We start from the raw sequence: 18,267 nt of genomic DNA on the forward strand, positions 1-18,267 counted from the left end.
TTGTGGGAAAAAATTACAACACCAAAAACCTCACCATGCCTCTTACTATATACCTTGGAATGTCTACTTTCCAAAAAGGGGTAATTTGGGGGGTATTTTTACTTTCCTGGCTTGTTCGGGTCACAAGAAATTAGATAGGCCACCAGTACATCAGATGTGATAAATTTTTTTATGATTTGCACCATAGCTCGTGGACTCTCTAACTTTCACAAAGACCAAATAATATCCACTAATTTGGGTTATTTGTACCAAAGATATGTAGCAGTATAAATTGTGGCCAAAATTCATGAAATAAAATAATAATTTGCAAAATTTATCACAGAAACAAAGAAAAATGCGTTATTTTTTTCAAAATTTTCGGTCCTTTTTCATTTATAGCGCAAAAAATAAAAAACCCAGAGGTGATCAAATACCACCAAATGAAAGCGCTATTTGTATGAAAAAAGGGATAAAAAATTCATTTAGGTACAGTGTTACATGACTGAGTAATTGTCATTCAAAGTGTGAGAGCACCGAAAGCTGAAAGTTGGTCTGGGCAGGAGGGGGATAAGTGCCCAGTAGGCAAGTGGATAGGGGGGATCGGCTCTGACTGTCAGCATGCCTGAGACAGACTTCTCAAGTCTCCCGCATTTGACTGCAGGCTCCCGGACACCTACGAGCGCCAGACAATCCCCGGCTGAGGCTGTCACTCAGGGGGCCGCTGTCAGCTGCTAAGAGCTTTGGAATTTTTTTTTGTTTCCTCGGCACTGTCGGTAGGGGCTGTGCTGTGAACAGGAGGCGTGGCTTGCTGAGGAAATGTCTAGCAGTGGAGGGCTGGAGGAGCAAGTGTCTACAGGTATATCGTGCAGAAGACGTAGTGTAACCCTCCCCCTCTCCAGCCCGCCACATTTGACTGATCAACACAGTACCTGAAGCCCGAGGACATAGCAGAAGGTGTGACCAGAGCAAAACAAATCCTGCAGCACTAAGCACACATCTCTGACTGAATGTAAACAAGATCATGGGGAACGTTGAAGTCACGTAATGCTGGCGGAGTGGATGGCCAGTGTCTTCCCGAAATGTATACCTTCAGGCAGTGCAAGGTGATCAGCCTCCTCCTCTCTCCTTACTTTCTTTTTCTTTATAGCTGCACATTCTGATAAGAGAGGCTGGAGCCCACCAACAATCTGTGTCCAGTGATGGGTCACACACGGTAGGTTGTTAACCATTTCAGCTCAGCTATTTAGCCAGAGCTTTGTGTGTACTGCATAGATTGATGTTTTTGTGAAGGATTTACTGCCGATTTAGGCTAGAAGCTTCACAGACCCATTAACTGTTTACTGTCCTCCACTAATCCTGACCGGATCACTGTTTGTAAGAAATGAAATGTGCTGCTGCCTTGTCACTTGGATGCACTTTTCAAAGAAGAATTACTGACTTATACTGATCTTACAGAGCTGGTTTAAATAGAGTGGCACAGCCCTGCGATACTATATACTTTTACACTGGGTTAAACCATAAACGCAGTCTCTGACCATCCCTTGTACCATGTCTGCAGTCTCTGACCATCTCCTGTACCATGTCTGCAGTCTCTGACAATCTCTTGTACCATGTCTGCAGTCTCTGACCATCTCCTGTACCATGTCTGCAGTCTCTGACCATCTCTTGTACCATGTCTGCATTCTCTGACCATCTCCTGTACCATGTCTGCAGTCTCTGACCATCTCCTGTACCATGTCTGCAGTCTCTGACCATCTCCTGTACCATGTCTGCAGTCTCTGGCCATCTCCTGTACCATGTCTGCAGTCTCTGACCATCTCTTGTACCATGTCTGCAGTCTGTCCATCTCCTGTACCATGTCTGCAGTTTTTTACCATCTCTTGTACCATGTCTGCAGTCTCTGACCATCTCTTGTACCATGCCTGCAGTCTCTGACCATCTCTTGTACCATGTCTGCAGTCTCTGACCATCTCTTGTACCATGTCTGCGGTCTGTCCATCTCCTGTACAATGTCTGCAGTCTCTGACCATCTCTTGTACCATATCTGCAGTCTCTGACAATCTCTTGTACCATGTCTGCAGTCTGTCCATCTCCTGTACCATGTCTGCAGTCTCTGACCACCTCTTGTACCATGTCTGCAGTCTCTGACCATCTCTTGTACCATGTCTGCAGTCTCTGACCATCTCTTGTACCATGTCTGCAGTCTCTGACCATCTCTTGTACCATGTCTGCAGTCTGTCCATCTCCTGTACCATGTCTGCAGTCTGTCCATCTCCTGTACCATGTCTGCAGTCTTTTACCATCTCTTGTATCATGTCTGCAGTCTCTGACCATCTCTTGTACCATGCCTGCAGTCTCTGACCATCTCTTGTACCATGCCTGCAGTCTCTGACCATATCTTGTACCATGCCTGCAGTCTCTGACCATCTCTTGTACCATGTCTGCGGTCTGTCCATCTCCTGTACCATGACTGCAGTCTCTGACCATCTCTTGAACCATGTCTGCAGTCTGTCCATCTCCTGTACCATGTCTGCAGTCTCTGACCACCTCTTGTACCATGCCTGCAGTCTCTGACCATCTCTTGTACCATGCCTGCAGTCTCTGACCATCTCTTGTACCATGTCTGCGGTCTGACCATCTCCTGTACCATGTCTGCAGTCTCTGACCATCTCTTGTACCATGTCTGCAGTCTGTCCATCTCCTGTACCATGTCTGCAGTCTGTCCATCTCCTGTACCATGTCTGACTATCTCTTGTACCATGTCTTACATTGTTGCTGTGGAAATCTGAAACCCTTGCGTGGCTAACTGTTCTGTTATTGGTCTTGTTTTTCTTTTACTTCAATAAAAGTGGGCCAAAAAGCCCTTAAACTGCATACCTGGTATGGACTCAGCTTATTAGGTAGCTCTATACTTAAATTAAACAACCCCCAAACTTTACACCCTTACAACAAATGGCACCGGCAGCACCCAAGAGCTGATGAAAACACCGGCTGGGGTGCCGACATCACTGGATTCCAGGACAGGTAAGTGTCCTAATATTAAAAGTCAGCAGCTACAGTATCTCTAGCTGCTGACTTAATTGTTTGCTGGGGGGGGGTGAAATTTCACTTTAATGAGCAGTTGTACCTAGTACTAAGTGTTTGTTTTTTATATGTTTACATACTTATGAACCTTCCCAGGTCCAAAATTAATATTGAGCAGAATTAAAGGAGAAGTAGGGCCAAAGCTCTACGTCTTCCTTTACTGCATTTTAGCGCATGTTTGCTATCTATTTCAACCTAAAGACTCCAATCTAATATTCTAACAATGTTAGGATCATGGAAATATTAGGAACCTTGATCTGCACCTCCATCTTCCAAGCTTTCAGAAATGTATCCACTGATTGCTGTGGGGCTAATGTATAAAAAGTATGCTATAGGCAAAATAAGTAGCAACCAATCAGATTCAAACCTATCGTTTTGCAGTTTTTAAAATAAAACATGAGTTCTAATTGGCTGCTAGGGTCAGCAACAAATATTTCTGTTGGCGTATATGTGGTGGGGACGGGAGATACAAATACACTAGGTGCCAATTACGGTATGTCCAGTATATTTGCTCTGATTAAAAATAAGCCATAGCAACTTCATGCAGATTGTATTTTGGTTGGATTACCCAAATTGTTAGAAATAATTAATTATGCAGATGATAAATATCACCACTTTAGTTGTTAGTAGATTTCCCATGTAAAAAGGAGCTTCTAAATTTTCAAGTAATTGTGGCATACAGCTGTCTCAGCAAAATTGATACACTCCTGTCAAGAACATCTTTAAACTGTTCTTTTATCCTGAATGGTGGATGCTACATTACTAATAGCAAATTATCCACTTTCTAGCTGGTGAGGGACTTTAAGCTGTATTGTAGATTGCCCCCCGGGAAAAAAGAATGCACGACTAACTATAATTAGGTAGCCTGAAAGCACTTGGATTAGCCTATTCCCTTTTTTTTTTTTTCCAACACTTTTTTATTCTTTATTCAAAGATTTTTTTCAATTATAACTGAACATACAAAAAAAATAACAAATAAAGCAATAAACCTATTTTAGAATAAAAGAAAAAGTCACGACCAACTTTGCTAAGCATATATAACAAATAAGCCAACATTGATACATATTAAATTTAGAAACTAAAGATAGGAGGTCAATACAGATTATAAATTAATACACCACCCTAGTGAAAATTCATCATTATCAAATCAAATAGTAACCTCCAAAGTAGATCTAATATGCGACAATTACAACAATTGTTAACCTATAATACATATACCTTGACTTAACTACTTTAGGATGAAAACCTTTCTCCTGACCCCAACACTGGGGGTCCGGAGACAAAATCTACCAAAAAATGAGAGAGAAAAAAAAAACCCCAGACTGACTAGCGCAATCTCAAAGCCTTCATTGCTTCCAACCCCCTACCCCGCCCCCTTCCCAAGGTTCCCCCATCAGAACCCAGCCTGTCATTATAGATCCACATTCCTAACCTTGACAGAAATGCAATCAACATACTGGGGTGTACCCGCAAAGGTCGCTCATTGCCGCCAGGTATCCCTACACTCCTCCTCTCTACCATAGAGTGACGCTGTCATTGTCCTAATTTCCTCTATCCTAGAGAACCAATGTTTCAGAGAAGGTGTAGTCGTAGACTTTCACAAGTCTGGAATACAAGCCCGGGCAGCATTTGCGCTAACAACTTCTTTTTATAGTGGTGAAGGGGTATTCATTTAAATGCAAGAGATAATCCAAAGGGTCCAAACCAAGGTCAACTAATGTCAATTGTTTAATCATATTCCCCATTTCCTTCCAAAATGATGTGACTAGCTGGTGAGGGACTTTTAGCTGTATTGTAGATTTGTTTTAAGATTTTTATTTTCATACAATGAAACATTACAGGCATCGTCAAATAGTATTGCACATAAGGCATAACAGTAGCAAATATCCATAAGACCAGCAATAAAGCCAATATCGTATGTACAGGAGAGAAACCTTACATGTATCTCACCCTCCCCAACACCATACTAGACACTTGAGCTCTTAAGGTCTGACATATTTGTTTTTCCCCTTTATTTTTCCCAACCCTATGAAAGAATGGTAAGGCAACAGGCCTCATCTATATATAAAAGAAAACGGAAACCAATCTTTATTCAAATGTGAACCAAGGCAATAAAACCCACAACACCCCAATCCCCACAATGTGTGGTCCACACCCCGAGTAACTAAACAAAAGATTAATCATTTCTTCCCATGTGCATTTGTTTTAATTATCTACCTCTCCCTCCAGGATATCATCAGAATCCACCCAACGATACCACACCTTCCTAAACTTCTTGGGAGAACCATGTGCTTCATATGTCATGCGGTAGAGCGGGGTGTCAGCATTGACTACTTTTTTCCACATCCCCAGCATCGGGTTCTCAGTATATATCCACCTCCTTGCTATGAGCTTATGGACACCAAAGAAAAGGAGTTTCGTAGACACATACATCTCCTCATCTTCAAGAATTTCCAAAAGACACCGTAAGGGGGAGCATATATTAGGGAAACCAAATTTATCAGCTACAAACTCCGTCACCATAGATCACAAAGGCCTGATCTTTAATGTTTTTTTTTTTAATGATTTTACTTAATAGTCAATACTGAAAAAAATTGCCCTATTTGTCCAAATGGCAAAAGTTACAGTGTCTAGTTAAAAATAACTTTACTAAGCATTGTTTACCTATAAAATTGGTAGCAAATTATTAAAACCTGTAGGAAGAACCATATTTTTTATTTTATGTTTGTATTTTCTTTCTGTGAAAGAAATATAAAAAATGTAGGACTTATGTAATGTGTATGTGATTAGCTACGCACAAGTGTGCAACTAAATAATGCTGCAAGCATGAAGTGAAAAAAAAAAAAAAGTCACTCAAATGGGTATAAACAATAATAAAGTCCATACAATTGTACACTTTAATGAATAACAAATCCCCAAAATCCTAAAATTAGCCAAAATTTTTTGTATAATGTGAAAGATGATGTTACACCGAATAAATAGATACCTAACATGTCATGCTTTAAAATTGTGCATGTTTGTGGAATGGCGACAAACTAAGATACTTAAAAATCTCCATAGGCAACACTTCAAAACATTTTACAGGTTACTTGTTTAGTATTACGGAGGGGATCTAGTGCTATAATTATTGTTCTCTGCTTTAAGGATCATGCCGATACCTCACATGTACGTTTACATATGCAGGAGGGACTTATGTATGTGTTTTTTTTTCTTATTTGTTTTACTTTTTATCTTTAATTTTTACACTGTCCCTTTTTTTTATCACTTTATTCCTATTACAAGGAATGTAAACATCCCTTATAATAGAAATAAGCATGACAGGTCTTCTTTATTGAGAGATCTGGGGTCAAAAAGACCCTACCCTTTAAAGCAAAAAAAAATTCAAAATTACATTTTGACTGTCAAAAAAAACCACAAAAAAGATCATCAACAGAAGTGACATCGGAGGGCATAGAGCCGAGTCGGGGCTATCTTTCCCTCACTCGACTTCCTGCCTAGCAATCGGCCCCACCGCCGGTGGGACCACTTTTAACCGATACCAAATCACCCATAAAACAAAATGATACTGGGCTAGCTGCTGCCATAACAACAGTATTTAACGTCAAATTCATGATGTAAATGTGCTGTAAGAACGTTCAAGTAGAAAACACCTCTACGAAGTTAATCCCTTTTGGGCAAACTTTCATTTTAAACACACTTACTGTATGTAATGTGGCCATATTACATACAGTAAGTGTCCTCCTCAGCATGCTATAATTGCTAATGGTGGAGAGACACGGACTGCATTGCCCACAATGTCTCCACTCCACCCAATGATTTTAAAGCTGGGAGGGCAAAGACCACATTATTAGCAGAACAGCTAAGTATTATAGTAGTAGATCTTACAGCTTCATAAACAAGAATATTGTACATAATTTTAACAAATCTAATTAGCTCTGCCATTAAAACCCATTAAGGCATTAAAGAGGAAGTAAACCCTGATGAGTTTACTTCCTCTTTAGTTCCCTGCAAAGGCAAAGCATAATGGACTATTATGCATCGCATAGTAGTCCATTATGTGTCACTTACCTGACACAGGAGCCAACGAAGTCACCGCTGTCCCCTGTAGTCCGGCGCATCCATCTTCTCGGTGGGGTCTCGCAGCTCCGCCACTGTCATTCGGCGAAGCCGCGATGACGTCACTCCCGCGCATGCGCACGGGAGCCGACACGTGCGGCAGCTCCGTCATTGAAAATGCCGCGCTCAGTACGCCTGTACGCGGTGCCTGTATTCGGGCAAATATCTCCTAAACCGTATAGGTTTAGGAGATATTTCTTGGACCTACAGGTAAGCCTTAATCTAGGCTTACCTGTAGGTCAAAGTGTGTTGTAAGGGTTTACAACCGCTTTAAGACAATCAAGATATATTGCAAACTGCGAAAACTTTCTCATTGCAGGGATCATCAATTTGTATTGCTTCATGCAATTTGCAGTTCCTGATGTCACATAACTACAAATTAAAAGATATATTGTATCTATTGCAGTGTTAGTTGTTCAGCAAAGTTTTAGAGGTAATAAACCCAAAAACAAAAATGTATTAAATTGGAGTTTATCAATCTTAGATGTGGTGGCTGCATTAGATTTGTTTTTTTTTTTGACTTGTAGAGATCCTCTGCTCTCTACTGTCTGTAAGTGACTGTGCTGATTAATGTTTATGAGTTATTTATGGCCATTGCTTCCTGTCTTTGTGTGTCTGGGTCAAAAACCCCACAGGGCATTTGACAGACAGTGAGGAGGTGTTACGCATCTTCAACGCCTGATTAAACCCTATAAAACAGGGGCCTCCAAACAAAGGGCCATTTAACTGTCCTTCAGACTTTAGGGGGGCAGGATTGTGGCCAGTGGCGGTAGAAAATGTCCCAGGCCCAGAATCCATGAGAATAAACATGGCCTCAGGGTTGATGGTTAGTAGAAGACATAATAGTTTCCCATCATTTTTAGTACCGTGCGGAATAGTACCCCATAATTGGTATCAGTGGAGGAAATAGTGCCCCATTATTGGTGTTAATAGGAGGAATAGCGCCTCATATCGCTGGGAGGAATAGTGCCCCAAGGGCCAGGTAAAGGTTGGCAAAGGGCCAGATCTGGCCTGTTGGCTGCAGTTTGGAGACCCCTGCTATAAAAGGAAGTGGAGAGAGAAAGAAAAAGTCTGAGACACATCTTCTGTTCATGGGAGAGCTGTTGCTGAACCCAGACCAGAATACAGGGATTACTAGGCAAGTGTTCCTATGTTAACAGTTTACTAGAAAAAAAAAGGAAAAAGAAAACAGCTGCAACTGGTTATAGGTAGTTATCTGGAGTTCAGCTACAATTTTTTAGTCACGTTCACCTAAATCTACTAATCAAAAGCTGGGCACACACTGGCCCAAAATAAGCACTACCCTCTCCCAAGACTGAAAATGCTCCTGTCCAAAGGTGTCTGCTTTACTATTGCATTCAGAATTTAGACACGCTAAGACAGTAAATGTATTAATGGCTAGATCATCAGGTTAAAAAAAAGGGGAAAAAACGGCCTAAATAGAAAACAGATATAACCACCACATCCAAGGAGCTGTAATATATTAAATTTTTGTTTTTCAGTTTAATACTGCTTTAATATCCTCGCCAATCGGACACAAAAACTCCCACTCATGCTGGGTAAAAAAAAAAAAAGTACAATAAGTGTAACACCAAAGTAAGCAGACCAGGCCTGGAAAGTGAGATGCTGAAGCATGTTGTACCACTGCTTCAAATTGTAAGTTCTTTTAATTTGACAATATATATATATTTGTGCATGTGGATTCTGCTCTATAGCATTTTTTATTTATTTTGTAATGGTTTTGCTAAAGAATCAGTTTTTCAATTGCGTGCACATAAAGATTTATTTTTTTTCTTTACAGAATCGTAGTTATGCCCTCACAAGTCACAACAAGCATTTGGGAAAAAAAATGAATGACTAAATATTGTTTTTTTGTAGTTTTACTGCCAAGAGTGTCAAGACAGCATTCAAATCACAGTTAAAAGCCAAAAGCTGTTACCTCTCTGCATGTGCTATCAGATTTTACCACCTGAGGAGCTCGATCGAATTTTATGCAACATTGTTTTTGTCCTTTTTAATATCATCAGTCTGCTTTGCACTGATGTTGCTAATATATATATATAAAAAAATATTTTTTCTTGCAATATTTATATTTGGACAGATTAACCAGGATGGGTTCAGGTCAAGCATGGGTATAATGTGTGTGGGAAATCAAAAGGGAATTTTTATCTCCCCTTGCAAAAAAGGTATTAAATGTATGCTTAAAACTGGATTTATACCTTTACTTGGTTTCCAGAGGCTTGGTCATATAAGGGAAGCTATTCTGCAAAAGATTGCTTTGTCAGTGGTAAAACATGACCTATATTAAAAAAGCTGCAGTCATTGCTGTCAACAGTTGGGGGTGCTCAATGATTTAATAGCGTAGCATACATAACATATGACAAAATACTGAATACAGCTACACGATTGAGGAATACATATGGAGATCAAAGATATCAATTAAATATGTGTGAGTATTTTATAGTTACAATTTAAGTATGTGTAAGTATTGTAACTTTATAACAAGCATACAATTTTACCTGTAAAGAAAATGTAGACAAACCTTTAAAAAATGTTATTTGCCACAAATTTATTTTTTGCACTGATGACATACCCAGCATATAGTTCCTGCTGCACAATGCTATATATTGGTTGTACAGCTCTTTCTGACATTGCAACTCTATATAGGTTTGATTTACTGAAGTTGTAGAGCATATTCACGTAGCCTAATAATCAGTGTGAAATTTCACTTTGTAAAGAATACTCAATCACATGCAAGAGATGTAAAGAATATATTTTTGCTTGTAAATGTTTATTTGTTTGAAGTTAGCGGAGCCTCCCCTCATTCATTAAAAGAGAAGTATGGTTTTCTTTTTTATTGTAGAATCATACTTACCTGTCCCCCGGCGCCACTGCACTGAAAACCAAGCGATTGAACACCGCCGATCGCTCGGTTTTCAGAGCTCCGTGAGCAGAGAGCTGTAGACTGTCAGACACAGCGCTCTGCTCTTCTCCCTCCTTGCTCATTGGAGCGATGAGCTGGGGAGGAGGCGGAGCAGACCATCACAGCCTCTCAGTGGCTCACTGAGAGGCTGAAACGGGTATCAGTCCAGGCACCTGGTGGTTCCAGACTTCCATTGTCTGGATGACGCAGAGCCTAGACTGGTTTCTGTGACGTCAGCAGACAGCAGACTTCAGTCCGCTGTCTGCTGAAAATGGGTCACAGGAGTGCAAAACAAATTGCACTCCTGTGATCCACAGGAGAAGCCCAGCCAAATGAACTTTGGCTGGACTTCTCCTTTTAATAATAAAATATTCTCATGCAAAATGAAATTTCCCCTTTTCACTAGATTCACACAGGTTTGGATCACCTAGGCACATCGTGCAACATGATGAATTAGCTGCAGGGTGCTATATAGGTCTAGGGCCGTGGCCCATCCTCTGCTGGGTGGACAAAGACCTGGATGGGGCTTGCCGATACCATTAATTCCTCAGCTGCTGGGACCAAAAGACATTGTGGTAAGTCAGTCTGGGAGCCTAGAGTGCTGCCACCCTGGTCCTTTAGGGGTTAACATTGGGGAGCCGGATTGTGCCTTTTTCAGTTGCAGTTAGTGTCAGGCGTATCCTTTTTCCACTCCGGTCCAGGGTCAGGGCTCTCTTTAAGGCAGGGTAAAAGCAGCTGCCTTATACTTGAAAACTATCCCAGTTTAAATTCCCTCATCCCTTGAGGTTTTAGTCCTGTGCTATGTCCTGATATCTCAGTGGGAAGTTCTGTTACTAATGCTGCCCAGCTCTGCCCTATTGCCATGTACAGATGACTCACCTGCAGACCCTGTGTTTACACGTAAATAACCAGCATTGATATGTAAAGAGCGGCAGAATTCATATGTAAATAGTGGCGGGTCGGCAGCATTCATATGTAAATAGAGGCAATATTCATATGTATATCATGCTCCCTGAGGTCATATCCACCATCGCCTATACTGAATGCTGCCCACTGGGGAGATAAAGGAGCTTTTTGAAAGTTCTGCCTACAACTGTGGTCATTAAGCCTAACATCAGCCTGTTCTGCAAAGATAAGCAAATTAGTGGGGGGAGGGGTACAGTTTGGTGTGCACAGGTGAGCAAGGAGGGGATGTATAGAACTAAGGAAGGTGGGTGCAAAGATGAGCAGAGGAGGCAGTTAGAGTTAAAGGGGAGGGAGATTAGAGTGGAGAGGATGGGGGAGGTTTGGGATGCAGAGGTTAGCATGGGTTTTAGGATGCAAAGGTGTACTGACAGGGTGAATAAAGATGTAGGTTACGTGTAGGGCAGCCCATTCAGTACAATGGGCTGCTCTATGCGCTACAAATACAGAAGAAAGTCCCAAACCCTTTTTCAAAATCAAACGGTGCCAAGGCACATGTCAGCAGATGCGTGAGGGTGTCATTAACAATTAATGGCACTGTTGTGTATCTGCAAAAGGGCGGCACATTTCTGTGGTGTCAGGAAAGTGATTTTGCTTGCGTTCCCAACACACAAATGTGAATGCAGGCTAAATGTCTCAGTTACATTGGTGGTCAGTGTAAATCTTCTCATTACATAGGTGCTTGGTGTAAAATTATTTTATTCACACTAATGGTCAGTGTGAATGTCCTCCTTACATTGGTGGTTACTGTGAATGCTTCTATTACATTAGTGGTCGCTGTAAACCTCTATTACATTAGTGGTCAGTGTAAACCCCTAATACATTAGTGTTCAGTGTAAGCCCCTATTACATTAGTGGTCAGTGTAAACCCCTATTACATTAGTGGTCAGTGAAAACCCCTGTTACATTGGTGGCCAGTGTTGAAACTCCTCTTTATATTGGTAGTCGGTAAAAAAAAAATTTGCTTCGCCATTGAACACCCCCCCCCCCCCCCCAGCACTGCCACTGATCCCAGGAGTTTTCTGTCTATTAACAGGTCCTCTCACCTCCCCAGGCCATGTTGTGTAGGTAGTGAGGAGATGATGTGCTCTAACCTCTAGCAACCAATCAGTAAGCAGTAATGATATGCAGTAACCACTAGCAACCAATCAGCGAGCAGTATTGATGTACAGTAATCTCTAGCAACCAATCAACAAACAGAAATCATGTGCTGTAACCTCTAGCAACTAATCAGTGAGCCGTAATGTGTGCTGTAACCTCTAGCATCTGGTCAGTGAGCAATAATAAAACACTGCAACCGCTGGCAACCAATCACAATCGCTGCCTCATCTGATTTAGTAAACAGATTTTGAATTTAGCTGCTATTTATTGTATGTTTCAGAGCAGGTGGAGAGCGAAACTGCATGGGGAGCCCAAGAAAATATTTGCCCAGGGTCCAATCAATATTAAAGATGGCCCAGTCCAGGCCAACTCTGTATCTGGACAGCTTTCATCTCATGGGGACTTACTTGGTAGGTCAGCTAATACATCCAAGCTCTGCATCCTCCTGGCCATACAGCACAGTGATCCTTTGACATTCTGGGCCCTCTCGGCCTACAGTGACTGGTCACAAAAGGCATAACTCTTTCTACTGTGCAGTACAGGTCATAAGTACATCTGCTGGGTTATTCCTCACTACACATGTTGGATCAAAGATGCAAAGGGCATGTTTCAATGGACATATTACATCCATGTCTGTCTGTCAGGCCTTAACTGGTTGGATCAAAAACATGCCTCAGGAACCTTGGTTCATTCTTAAGACTATCTGTCCTTCATAAGCTGAAGCTCTTATACAAAGTATTGCGCTACTGTTGAATGAGTTACCAGATATTCTCAGCCAAATGTCCAGGATCAGCCTCCTTTCAGTACATATGCGAAGGTTGCTTTGGCTTAAGTGTTGGTCTGTGAAACTTTTCTGCAAGAAGCACCTTGTGCCGATGTCTTTTGACAATGTCACCCACATCAAAGAAGTCATGGAGAGTAAGAGTACCATCTTACCCCAGAGGAAGAAGAAGACAAAAGCCCCTGCAGGCAAACCTATGGTTCCTGAAACTCAGGCCTCCAAGTCTAAGTCCAAGCCCGGTTCACATTTTCACCATAAGATGTGGATTCTCAAGCCTGCCATTTTGGAAACAAGCCCTCATAATGAGCGGGCACCCCCACTTTTCTGAATAGGAGGACTCTTGTTGGACTTTGTGGTAATTTAGGCACAGAGATTGTGGCACCGTGCAGCCAGGATCCAGTCAGGTAATCCTTCAGCAGTGGCTTAAATCAGCCATCAAGAGAACACAAAAGAAGCTCAAAGCGAAGTAGAGCTCATTCTAGCTTGGGTGGAACTAAACATCCTGACTCTGCCTGGAGTGCACATTCTAGGCATGGAAAATTGGCAGGCAGACTTATTCATTTGGCAGTCTCTGGTTCCAGGGGATTGCCCTCCACACCTTAAAGTGATTGTAAAGGCTTGTTGTTTTTTCTATAAAAATAACAAACATGTTATACTTACCTGATTTGTTGCAGTGGATTTGCACAGAGCAGCCTGGGTCCTCCCATTCTCGGGTCCCTCTTCTGTGCTCCTGGCCCTTCCCTCCTATTCAGTGCCCCCACAGCAAGCAGCTTGCTATGGGGGCACCCGAGCTGAGTCACAGCTCCCTGTGTCCATTCAGACAGGGCTCCGTCCCCTCTCTTCCCTGATTGGGTAGCTGACTTTGATTGACAGCAGCGGGAGCCAATGGCTTTGCTGCTGTGTCTCAGCCAATCAGGAAGGAGAATCTCGGACAGCTGAGACAGGCATTGACATTGCTGGACAGAGAGGGACCTCAGGTAAGTGTTAGGGGGGCTGAGGGGGGATGCTGCACAGAGAAGGCTTTTTATCTTAATGCATAGAATGCATTAAGATAAAAAAACTTCTGCCTTTACAACCTCTTTAACCACTTCAATACAGGGCACTTATACACCTTCCTGCCCAGACCAATTTTCAGCTTTTAATGCTCTCCCATTTTGAATGACAGTTGCATGGTCATGCGACGCTGTACCTAAACAAATTTTTTATAATTTTTTCCCACAAATAGAGCTTTCTTTTGGTGGTATTTGATCACCTTTGGGGGTTTTATTTTTTGCGCTGCAAATAAAAAAAGGTTTTCTTTGTTTCTGTTACAAAACTTTTACAAATAAGTATGTTTTCTCCTTCACTTATGGGCACTGTTGAGGCTGCTCTGATGGGCACTGATGAGGCAGTATTGATTGAAACAGATGAGGTGGCACTTATATGCAGCACTGATGGGCACTGATAGTGGGCACTGATAGGCGGCACTGATGGGCACTCATAGGCGGCACAGATGGGCACTCATAGGTGGCACTGATGGGCACTCATAGGTGACACTGATCAGTGCCACTGGAGGGCATGTAGAGGTGGCACGGATAGATGGCACTGATGGCAACACTGATCAGAGGTGCTGGTATGCATGATTGCCATCCCTGGTGGGCTCTAGTGGGCTTACGTAGTGGTCATGGGAGGACAATTCTGGTGGACATGGGTGGGCATCCTTGCTGGCCATGGGTGGGCATCCCTAGCGGCCATGGGTGGGCATCCCTGGAGGTCCAATGCAGACCCCCCATCAGGAGAGCAGCTGCTGACAGTGACAGACACTGTGATCAGCTGTGATTGGACACAGCTGATCACATGGTAAAGAGCCTCTGTCTAGATTGCGGATGCGGTGTGTCAGACTGACACACCAAACCACTGATTGCCACCCCCAAATGCGCATGATCGTGACTTATCCTGCTGGGTGTCATATGACGCTCAGTCAGGATAACTGAACTACTTCCCAACCGTCATTCTGCTATAGGCCAGATGGGAAGTGGTTAAGGTGTTTCAAAACCTCTGACACAAGTGGGAGACATTATATGATTTTTTGGCACCCTGGTTCAACAACAAACTGGACAGGTTTGTCGCCAGGATCAGAGATCCTCAAGCCTTGTCAGGGGATGCCCCGGTGACTCCATGGAATCATTGGAACTTGATCTACACTTTTTCCACTGCTAAACTTTTTTCTTGTTGGCATCACAGAATTGAGAGTTATGCCGTGTACACACAGACGGACTTTTCGACAGCAAAGACCCGATGAAACAAATCCGTCGAACAATTCGACCATGTGTGGGCTTCATCGGACCTTTGTTGCCGAAAAATCAGACGGACTTTAGATTTAGAACATCAAATCTTCAAATTTTCAGACGGACTCGAGTCCGGACGAAAAATCCATTCGTCTGTATGCTAATTCATTCGCCTGTATGCTAGTAGCTATTGGCTACTGGCTATGAACTTCCTTATTCTAGTCCGGTTCTACGTCAACACGGTTGAATCCGTCGGACGTTGGTGTGATTGTGTGTGGCCAAGTCCGTTCGTTAGGAAAGTCCGTCGGAAGTCTGCCAAAAGACCGTTGGGAAGATCGTCAGACCTAGTCTGCCGGAAAGTCCGGTTGTACGTACACAGCATTAGTGTGTTCTAGAAAATCTCCTTGCACCAAACTGTACCAGAAGGATGTTGTACTCAGATATACTCAGACTCCTGTCAGACTCTCCATAGGCCCTCCCAGAATATCCATGTCTTCTGTTCTAGGGGCCAGTCCATCATCCTGTTTAATGGCCCGGTTGCTGAAGCCCAGGTCGAGGGGACAGGAACTTATTGTATTCATTCATCTCTAAGCTCCCAAAAGCTAAGAAATCAACCTCTCACAAGGTCTATCATCACACCTGAAAGGCTTACATTGTGTGGTGTGAGTCTAAAAAATTCCATCCCAGTAAGTACTCTGTGGAGTGAATTCTATCTTTTCCCCAGTCTGATCTGGATCAGCATTTGACTTTAAAACAATACTAAAAGCTATTTGTATAACATGTTTTTTATTTTAGGAAAAACAAAGATTGCACAGAGCGGCCCAAACCTCCTCTTCTGCTTGCACCACTATAGCAAGCCCTTTGCTATGAGGTATATGTGCGGGCTCATTCCTGAGCCAGGCTGTGTGCATCCATGGACACACACAGCGTAGCTTGGCCCCAACCCACTACCTCCTCATAGGATTTGATTGACAGCTGCAGGAGCCAATGGCTCCCACTGTTGCCCCTGTGAGGAGAGGAATAGGGACCAGCACCACGGCAGATGGGCACAGCGCTGAATCGAGATAGAACTTCGGTAAGTATAAGGAGTATACTGGGACATTTTTTACGTTAATACAGGGAATGCATTAAGGTAAAAAAAAAAATGTCCTTCTTCTAGAACCACATCAGATATTAAATTTCAGCTTTAGACATCCTTTTCCAGAGACCACTTGCCTCTTTTTCATTGGTCAACACTGCAGGACCTCAACTTGGTTTTGTCCATTCTTCAGAAAACCCATTTTGAGCCTATCAGGGATATTACCCTGTCTTTCTTCACAAACAAGGCTGTCTTTCTCATGGCTATCACTTCTGTAAGCTGTGTCTCAGTGTTATCCTGTAGAGAACCCTTCCTAGTATTACACAGGGACAAAGTTGTCTTGCAACCTAAGGCTCCCCTTTCTTTTCAAGATGCTTCCCTCCTCGCACCCCAACCAGGACATTGCTCTTACCTCCTTATGTCCTAAACATTCCTGGAAGATTTTTCTCCACTGCTTGGATCTGCACTGTTCTCGCCTCTGTGCTGTTTTGAAGGATACGTGTCACCAGTAGCTCTTTCTGAGACAGCTCTTACAGGGTCTTAGTTCTAGCCATTTCTATTAACCCTTGGCATGAAGACTGTTCCAGTCTACCTTTACCTGTGCTAAACCTACTCCATGGTCCCCAGCAGTGAACGTATAGGCAGTTCAAGTCTACTTGTACTAGTTATGATTATCTGTGGTGCAATCACCACTGTTGGTTGTGCTACAAACTACCTAAGGTCCTCAATATGAGATTGCAGGCTGCTTCGGTCTAACAACTGCCTTATAATGTCCAACTGCGAGAGGTAGACTGTGCAATTTTAGAAATTTTGCTAAAGAGAAGAGCGTCCTCTATCTACTGTACTCGTTTGAAGTATCCCACACCACCCTCAATCCTGTCCCATCCCAAGTTCTACAAGCAATATCTACTAAAAAGACAAGCCCTTGACTATTTATTGGAGCCAGGGTGAATGGACTGTTGCTTGTGTGACTGGTGGCCTCTGCACTGTCTGTCCAGTTCAAATCAGTGGCTCTTGCAAGGGTAGATCCTGTCTAAGAGCCTGTGTCCTGTAATGTACTCCAAGAAAACAATTTACAGGTAAGTAGAAAATCCGACTTTTGAAGTACTTCCAGTACTTCCAGGGTCTTTGAAGGGATAAAACCTAGGGAAATGAATGTGCATGTATCACCGAGATGTATTGCACATTTTTTGTTTAACCGCTTGTCGGCCATGTCCTGCACATATACCTCAGCAGAATGGCACGGCTGGGCAAAGTAACGAACCCGTGCGTTACTTTGAATTTCCCGCCATGCACACGTATGCCTGCCACGAGCTCCGTGACCGTGCCCGCGGGTCCTGTGGACTCGATGTCTGTGGGGATAACTGCGATCGTGTCACGGAGCTGAAGAATGGGGAGATGCCGTTGTAAACACAGCATCTCCCCGCTCTGCTTAGTGACAGGACACTGATTGTCTGTTCCCCGTCATCGGGAGCAGCGATCAGTGTTGTGTCACTGCTAGCCTATCCCCCAGACAGTTAGAATCACTCCCCAGGACACACTTAACCCCCCGCCCCCTAGTGGTTAACCCCTTCACTGCTAGTGACATTTTTACAGTAATCAATGCAATTTTATAGCATTGATTGTTGTATTAATGCCAATGGTCCCAAAAATGTGTCACAATTGTCTGATGTGTCTGCCATAATGAAGACTGCCTCTTCGGATTATTGTTGTAATGATTACAAAAAATCAATGGGGGGTATTTGATTCACTTGTGCAAATAGTGTGGACTTTCACTTAGAAAACTTCATCCCCGGTGCGCCACTCTGTGCTATGGTATATAAATGCTCTCACCAGAGTTAATGCCCTCGTGGGGCTAGATGAACCTTCACAATGTAAGCCACTGTGTCGCTCTCTGGCTGCTGCAGGTGCACTGGGTGAAGCTTCGTTGTTCCGTCCGTGTAATATCCAACGTTAATGTATAAGGAAAGACATA

Source organism: Lithobates pipiens, unplaced genomic scaffold, assembly GCF_037356315.1.
Source record: "Lithobates pipiens isolate NorthernLeopardFrog02 unplaced genomic scaffold, aLitPip1_a1.2 Scaffold_8, whole genome shotgun sequence".
Classification (NCBI taxonomy): Eukaryota; Metazoa; Chordata; class Amphibia; order Anura; family Ranidae; genus Lithobates; species Lithobates pipiens.